Genomic DNA, 9,140 nt, shown 5'->3' with positions numbered 1-9,140 from the left:
CTGTGTAAATGAAAAGTAATGAGTGCTTGTTTAAGGCTAGGAATGGTAGCAGTGTGAACAGATATGACTACAGCTGTTTAAACACCTGTGGAGTCAACCTTCATGTCCTACAGGAAATGCTAGCTATTTCTATTTTGGAGAGGTACTTGGATGTCTCGACTGTGGTGAAATCAATTCCCTCCATTTTGTATTGATGTTTCAAAATACAGACTTCTCACAGAGTTGAGGCAGGCTATAAGCTTAAGGTATAGATTACACCTTTCTGGGTACAAGAACTGAGCTTATCAAGGCCCGGGAATGCAAAGTCCTGACCATGAGTAGGGAAGCTGCGTCCATCGTGGGAAACTGGATTCTTCTAAAAGCAGCTTCGAGGAAAGCCAAGTGTTTTCATTCATGGGAAATACTTTTCTTCTTGCTCTTAACCACAGTTATTGTGGGACTGAGATTAGAACAAACTCTAGACTAGTGAAACCAACATCGTCTCTAATAGACAGCCCTGCAGGAAGGTAACCAACACAGAGAAAAGGCAAAAATGGCTGATTTGGTGCAAGACAGTAGTTTTTACAACCCTTGCAGAGGGAGAATTTCTTTCCTTTTCTCCCATAGGCCAGGGCTTGTACCTCCCAAACACCTCTTCCCAGTGGCTTAGGACACAAAACTTTATGTAGAGAGCAATTTAGGGATTGAGACAACCCCCACCAACACACACACACACACACACACACACACACACACACACACACACCGATCCCTTTCTGGGCCTGAGCTCAGAACACCTGTCAGAGACCCTAGTCAAGCAAGTGCCAGCCACCAGCTAGGGGAAGGAGGAGCCTAATGCTTGCCAGTAACTCTTAAGTGATTTCATATTGAAAATTGGCAATTATAATCTGGGTGGTGCCCAATATTGTTCTGATGCTACTTAGGTAGAAAGTGCCAGAAGCCTGTCTGAAGAACAAGAAACAAAAGGGAGGCTCATTTCTTTCTTTTTAAAGAACTTTTTATTTATTTTATGTGAGTACACTAGCTGTTTTCAGACACACCAGAGGGCATTGGATCCTATTATAGGTGTTTGTGAGCCACCATGTGGTTGCTGGGAATTGAACTCAGGACCTCTGGAAGAGCAGTCAGTGCTCTTAACTGCTGAGTCATCTCTCCAGCCCACTTTTTTCTTTTGCTTTTTTTTTTAATTTTATTTTTCTTGGATATTTTATGTATTTACATTTCAAATGTTATCCCCCCCCTCCACTCCCCCACCCCCACCCCCATCTCCCATACCCCGTCCCCCCTCCCCCTGCTTCTATGATGTTCCCACTCCCACACTCCCTCTCCAACCTCAACGCCCTGGCATTCCCCTACATTGGGGAAAGGAGCCTTCCCAGGACCAAGGGCTTCTCCTCCTATTGATGCTGGACAGTGCCATCCTCTGCTACATATGCGGCTGGAGCCCTGAGACCTGCCAAGTGTACTCTTTGGTTGGTTGTTTAGTCCCTAGGAGTTTTAGGAGGTCTGGTTGGTTGATACTGTTGTTCTTCCTATGGGGTTGCAAACCCCTTCAGCTACTCCAGTCCCTTCTCTAACTCCTCCATTGGGGTCCCCTTGTTCAGTCCAATGGGTAGCTGCAACCATCCTCATCTATATCAGTAGGACTCTGGCAGAGCCTCTCAGAAGACACCCACGTCTGGCTTCTAACAGGCTTGTTTTACTAATGCATCCCCTTCAGTACCACCACTCTTCGCTGTCGCGTCTGTCTACCTTCTGCCCTCCTTCCCTTGGCAAGCTCCCTTTTGCTGGAAGCTGAGAGGCTGAGAAGCTACAAGGGCGTTTGTGGCTAAGAGATACTCTCTTAGTTTAAAAAAACAAACAAACAAACAAAAAACCTTTACATTCTTTAAATCCACCAGGTTCTGGTGGAAAAACAAAGAAACGTGTTGCCCCTTTATTATATGGGGTACGTAATAATGGATATCGCTATACCCGAGAGGATTTCCGTGTCTCCTTCTCCATGGTGAGGTCAGCTCCAGTCCCGGCGGGAGTGGACGTTGTACCTGGGCTATGAGTGGTGCAGTTGAGAGTGGTCCGGGAAGGAAGAAACGGGGATTGCGAGCATCTGCAGCATAAAATGCTCTCGAATCTATATTAAATCACTGGAGGTGTTTACCACACTACCCCACTTTTAAAGAATTCAGGAAGGCTAAGAGAAACAGACAAGCTGTTATCAGAAACACGCCCTGAGGGTGCCTTTGAGAAACCTTAGGCTTCCTTAAAACAGCTTCGAACTGCCCACCTGTAAAAACTTGGAGTTAACAAAGAGCCCAGGCAAGAGGGGAGTCCCGAACACAGGAAGTAGAGAGTGACAAGAACGGTCGGTCCTACTCCAGGTTGTCCAGAACTGAGGTGAATAGGACCAGATTTTCAGTGAGAATCCCCAAGCCTTTAATCCCAAAGGGTACAAAGAAACTCCCAGAGAACAGAACAGAAAGGTTATCTCCTCTACACCCACGGATCCGCCGCCTCTTTTGTTCCGAGGTCTCAAGTGAGGTGGCTCTGGGCAGACCAGTGCTCTCAGCGATTTCCCCGTCCTGTTCATCTGGCTTCGCCCCTGAAAATCATCCCAGTTGAACAGACAAGCGGTGGCTACTGTGGGTGAGGGCAGGCAAACACACGTGTCAGGAGATTGCAGACGCAGTACACACCATTGACTTAAACGTTGAGGGCAGAGTTTGGAGACCATGAAGCCGACCTTCTTGGATAAGGGGTGGGAGACCCTAGGTCTGGGAGAAAGGTTGATGAAACACAGAGATCGATGGCTCCTAGGATACTCTGGTCCAGGGCTCCAGTCCTCCATCTGCAAGATGGAGTACAGAACCGCCCCTCCGGAAGCTGTGTTGAGGACTAAATGAGGCATTGTAAAGACCGAGCTCAGCCCAGGACACAGCACTTAAACAGATGCTAAATCATTATTATCGGAACAATCCCATTATGCTCCGAAGCCTATTGAAACAAAAATGTTTCCTCCCAGTTCTTCCTAGCTAAACCCTTCCTTCTGGAGCAGACTCAAGAATGTTGTTGTTGTTGTTGTTGTTGTCTTGGTTTTTTTGTTTGTTTGTTTTTTGAGGGGTTTTGGTTTTTGTTTGTTTGTTTGTTTTAATAATATTAAAACACCGAGTGAAACAGCCTCTTTAGAAGGCAGAAAGCCAGCGACTCTTCTCAGCTCACTGCTCACTCGCAGAGGTCCCCGTGCCCTGGGCTTTAACCATCCTCTCAAGGCAGTTGGCCTACAACCCCTCCTTCAGAACTGAAGAGTCAAAGGAGACCTTGCCCCGGGTGCTCAGACTCATTAAGATGAATTGCCTGTCTCCTCTTAGTGGAAATAAGGCAGAGGAAGCCGAGGGATCCCGGAGAGGACAAAGAGCATGAAAGTCTAATTAGGAAAGAGAAGGCTCTTCCAGAAGGAGCGTCAGGGGATAGGGTTAGGGAGGGCTAACTAGAAAGACCAGGACTAGAGAGAAATGTTCTTCCGAGGAAGCTTGATGCGGGTTGGCGTTTGCACTCATCCACGAAAACACTACCTCCCAGAACATCCTGGAGTGCTCCGAACTCCGCACACTGTCCCGCTCCCTGAATTCAAGTTCCAACTCCGGGAAAAGACACCACTGACAGCCCTAGGCAACGCGGAGCTCAGCGCCTTAAACCTCCAAGAGCTGCGTTTAGAATCCCGTTCCTCAAAGTGAGTTTAAAAAAGACAAATTCCAAGATTTTGATCTTGGAGAGGTCCTATTCAATCCAACGGACTTGTGATTAAACATTTACACGGGACATTTGAGGGTCATTTTTCTTGTGAAGGAAAACTGCACACGTGTAACTGCCCTGAAGATGAAAGCGTATGCGGATATGGGGAAGAGATACAAGCAGCGCACTGTCCCCACCCCCACCCCCACCCCCAGCTTAGGTGCTCTGCGCGTTTGATCGTCATAAAACACCAAAGGCAGAGTTACTTTCTGCTGGGACAGAAAGAAACTGGACTTCAATCAGGGGCAAAACCAGGCTTCAAAGCCAGGCCTCCAAATCCTCCCCATCCAGGGCTCTGGACCACACCAATTTGCTTCCCAATTGTGTTACTGCAAACTGGGCATGCTCATTCTGCTTCTAGCATTTTTAGCCCCTTTCTCACTTATAAAGTGAGGAGATTAGAATAAATCACCTCAAAGTTACTTCCCCGCGGCTCTGCAATTTATTAAGAGGAAGGACCTTCCTACAAGGCAGAGAGGTCTGAGAATAGCAGGGGTCTTTCCACACGTGGAAACACCCTGCCCCCTCCTCACTCAGAGGGAGACAAAGCTAGGATCCATGGGGGAGCTGGTCCCTGGGCTGAGAAACCAGGCAAGTGTGAATTCTAATCCTGGTGCTGACATTGACTTCCTCTTAATCCTCTGAGTCACTTTGTTTCTGAGTTTCCATCTAGGCACCGGACTCATCAATCTCCCAGGAGGGTGTTCAGGCTGCTCAGCGTCTGTAAGGAGCCAAAAGCTTCCTTTCTGAAGGCCCGCGGTGCTTTCACAAGAGGTGTAATGAGACACAAAACTCATGAATGCTTTAAGGCAGGGTTTGAAAACCACGCTTAAAAAAAAAAAAGCATGTGCTTGCCAAACTTGTTTGATTCTCTTGAACACAAAGTTCAGTTTGAGAAGCAGTAGCCCCCTAGTTGTTGATACATTAAAGGAACAGCTCCCAGCAAACCTATCAGAACGGGGTTCCGAAGAAAACACACAAAATGATGTACACATACTTCACTAAGGTAAACGCAGGGCTCTCTCCTTGATGCTGTCATTATCAACAGATTTATAGAATGAATCCAAGCAAACTTTTCTTAACGGTCAGATTTTTTTTTCTTCCCAAAAGAAAACTCTGGGAAGAAAAAAATTAAATTATTCAGACTTTTAAAAAGTACTCAGAGCTTTTTTTTTTTTTAAAAAAAAAATAGAAATAACTAAACGAAGTAAACTTCAGTTCTTACACTTGTCCATAAAGTCGAGCATTCTGTCAGGCACGTCATATTTCCATATCTTTTTGTTCATGATTTGTATAGAGATGCTTAAGTAAGCATACACACACACACACACACACACACACACACACGTGTGTGTGTCTGTGTCTGTGCGTGTAGGTGTGAATTTTTTCCAACACTATCGTAGGATACACTCCTGGAGGTTGTATAAATTTAAGAATCACATTTTTCCCCTCCTAACCCAGTATGATGAGGACACCTTGGAGTCTTGAGAAGAGAAGCCAGTGGGTCAGCTAAGAGTTTATCTGTCTTTCCATCCCATTAGATGGAGCAGGAGTTTCTCTCTCACAGCTTCTGATGATGTCTAGAAAGATAACCGTGTGCACCCCCTTAAGAGAAGAGAGACGGACTTTTGTGCAGTTCTTTCTTGTGCCTGTCTTTCCCCTCAGTGTTTAACTGAATTTCCGACGGCCTGTCTCCGGCTGTGATAAATCAGGAGTTTCTTTTTCCCACTCTGGACTCCATTATGACATCACAGTAGCTATACAAACCCCTCAGTGAAGCAAACAAAAGAATTTTTTATTTCTCCTTCATTGAATAAGGCTCCATTTTCTGTCACACTACAACCTTTTGACCTGTGTCCTAATGGCACTGGTCACTCAAGGGCAGAAGTCCGGCCATAGGTTAAGTCTGTGTGTGTTTATATTGAGGAGGGGTCTGTTTGTACTCACTTCCTGTTATCTACGGCACAATGCGATTGCTGTCCCGGAGCCATGAGATCCTGCTTCTGAGCGAGCTCTTTCCCCAGAGATGTTAAAAGGAGGTTCCCTTGTCTCCGTCCCCTCAGTAGCCAGGCCTTTTTGTCTTTGCTGCAGCTGAACTGACAGTAGAGCCATCTTACCTTAAGAGGATCGTGGTTTGGGGGTGGTGGGGAGATGCGGGGGACGGGGTGGGGGCGGAGCAAGGCAAGTAATACGACTATTCCATTAGGTTCCAACAGTTTGCCACTTTGCATTTCTTAACACCTGTGAGCCTCAACGTTGCTTTAAAATGTCCAGCCTCTGTTTCTCTGTTTGGTTCCTTTTTTTTTTTTCTCAAAGTGATTTTATTGCTTGTGTACGCAACAGCATTTATGCCACCAGAGCAGAGGCTGTGGATGACTCATATTTCCAGTTGGGTGGGAGCACCCGCTTAGTCTTATAGTAGCGAACCAGCCGGTGAATTCTGCTCTCAATTAGAATCAGGCGGAATTTAGCATCCTTATCTTTTCTGTTCCTCTCAAGGCGCTTTCGGACAGCAACTGCTTTCTTAAATGGTAGAGATCCTCAGGAAGATCAGGGGCAAGGCCTTTGGACTTAAGGATTCTCAAGATTTTATTTCCGGTCACAAAACGGACCTGTGTCACACCATGTGAGTCCCTCAGGATCACACCTATCTGGGAAGGAGTCAGGCCTTTCTTGGCCAACTTGTAAATTTGTTCCTTCACATCATCAGACCACGTGGGCACGCTACGGCGGTAGGGCAGCGCCGACTGGAACAGGCCCTTCCGGGGAGCGTGCATGGCACCCACGATGGCGGAGGTCTGGAAGCAAAGAGGTGGTTCCTTTTTAAATATGCAAAGCAAATGCAAAACGTAAACAATGGATAGATCAGGTAAAAAGCAGACTATTGTGCAAAGGTCAGATTTAAATAAACAGAGATATGCAACTCCCACCTCTCTCTCTCTCTCTCTCTCTCTCTCTCTCTCTCTCTCTCTCTCTCTCTCTCTCTCTCAGTTTTATTCTTTAATCTTCTCTACTCACCTCACCTGCTCCTGCCCTCCTCCACACTCCTGCATTCTGCTTCAAGGAGAGGAGCACAGCGACCACTGCTAGAATGTACGCTAACAAATGGTGGCAGAAAGTGTTGAGGCATGAGAACAATTATCCGTACATACACACGCTCATTCGGAAGCTAACCAACCCAAGTGCATTCATCCCCTCTTCCTTCAGGTGGGCCAAGTACAGGGGAAAGTCAGTCAGCATGTCTGAGAGGCAGAAAACAATACAGTAGATGGGTGAAGACGGGGCCTGAAAGGGGCATGGCGTTCATCATCCCACCCGGGAAAGAAGTGGGGGACCTGTTCCCACTGGATCTCCTATCCTACTCGGGCCTCTCTGTGCTACCTATGGCCCGTGAGCAGGCACTGCACACTTAGCATAGCCCTGTACTCCAGAGCCCCATTGTCTTCGACTTATTCTTTAAGGATACCACAGAAAGGATATTTAACTTGGTACCTTTCCAAAACCGGTGATTTACTCTGTCCACTGGATCTCCGCTTCATGCCTGTGTAAGACCTAGAGATGGACATGGAATTTCCCACTGGGCCTCTACTTGGCTATATGGACAGATGATATGGGATCCTTCCTTCTTTCTCTCTTAAACCACAATTCCAAATTATGCATTTCCCTCTGTTGTGCAATCTCATGTTCCACTCCCCCCCCCCCCCGCCCCCGGCCACCATATGCTGTGACAGATCACTCACTATAGCAGGCCATTATGAATGTCCCCCAGGTGGGAAGACTGCCTTACTGAGGCAGATTAATGATCATCCTGGAGTGGTTCCATCATCCTTTTTCCAGGAGCCAAACCCGGATGCTATTAAAAAAAACGAGAGAGAGAGAGATACTTTAAAAAAAGAAACGCAGACACGAGCATAACTCGTGGAATGTTATACTTCCTGGTACCAGCCGTTCATCAAATTATGAGACGAAGCGAGAGGATTTATAATCCTTGAAATTTCATGTGAGCCCATGTTGTCACAAAGGTACTTCCCACCATATGGTCTATCCTTTTTGCAAGGTCCCAAGAAACCCACGAGAGCATCGAGTCCCGAGGGTTAATTTCATTTTGTCTGTTTACTTCCCATGGTATCAAGAGAGAAGCTGCAACGGAATCCTCCCTTTCCTCTTACTTTCTTTCTTCAAATAAAAGTGGTTCTTTCCCTAAAAATATAAGCTTTTCCTTCCCAACATGGTCTAGGATAGGATTTCTTAAATTTTCCTTCTCGTAAACTGCATAAAATATGAAATTGTGTCATTTTCATAAAAGGAACAAACACGGGGATAATCATATTAAACAAATTTTGTCATTCATAGAAAGACAAATATCATGTTTTCCTTCATTGTGTTCCCTAACATTTATACACACATAAAATAATGTATGTATGTGACATAGAAGTAGAAGGGAAACAGCCGAGGAGAACACTAGGAATAATGGGAGGGGAAGGCCAAAAAAGATAAAGGGCATAGAGAAGAAGATTTCAAAATATGTTTATACACTCACGTGAAAATAGCTTTATGTAACCCATGACCATGTATCCTGACTATACATACGGGAAAAAGTGTTATGTATACATGCATTTATATGTATATGTATATGCATATGCATATGTATATATACACATGCATATACATAACACATACACACACAATACACACACACAATACACACACAATACACACACACAATACACACACACACACACACACAATACACACACACACACACACACACACACACAAGTCTGTGGCTGAAGAGATGACTTAGGAGTTAAAAGTACTGGTTGCACATCTAGGGCACCAGGGTTCCATTCTCAGGATCCACATGTTGCTTCCAGTGTGGGATCTGACACCTTCTGGTCTCCAAGAGCACCAGGCATGTATGTGGTGTGTGTACATATGTGCAGCCAGAACACCCACAGCCCTAAAATAAGTTTTAAAAAGCAGAACAACATAATTCTGCCACAAAACCCACCTAAGATATTTGGTGTTTATTACCGGCGTGTTCACTCCCGTCTATCTTTTTCACCAAGAGAAGATTTTGAAAAGCTGAGACTGGCAGAAGAGTGACCAGGACAATGGGACCAGCCTGAATAAAACTGAAAAGAGGGGAAAGTGAAGTGGACAGCATACGGATAAAGGAGCAGCGAGCGCATCTGTGCAGTGTGAAGGGAGAGGGTGGAGATTTTGCGTAGCAAAATGTCTAGGAGTCAAAAGACCTGCTCCTTTTAACTTTTTTCCTTGAGGTTACCGTGTCTCAAATAGGTGTAGAACTTCTGTTGTACCAAGAGCCACGCAGGTGCTATTAAAGGATC

At 45.7% G+C, this 9,140-nt stretch overlaps 1 pseudogene; it reads right to left on the bottom strand.

Annotated features, from left to right (window-relative positions):
• Window positions 1-2,409: 2,409 nt before the first annotated feature.
• On the bottom strand, window positions 2,410-6,594 carry LOC134482162 (small ribosomal subunit protein uS15-like; annotated as a pseudogene).
• Between the last annotated feature and the right edge of the window lie 2,546 nt (window positions 6,595-9,140).

The sequence above is a fragment of the Rattus norvegicus genome, chromosome 15, assembly GCF_036323735.1.
Source record: "Rattus norvegicus strain BN/NHsdMcwi chromosome 15, GRCr8, whole genome shotgun sequence".
In the NCBI taxonomy this organism is placed as follows: Eukaryota; Metazoa; Chordata; class Mammalia; order Rodentia; family Muridae; genus Rattus; species Rattus norvegicus.
Note: the sequence above shows the minus strand (reverse complement) of the source record. Positions and strands in the feature narration are given on the sequence as shown.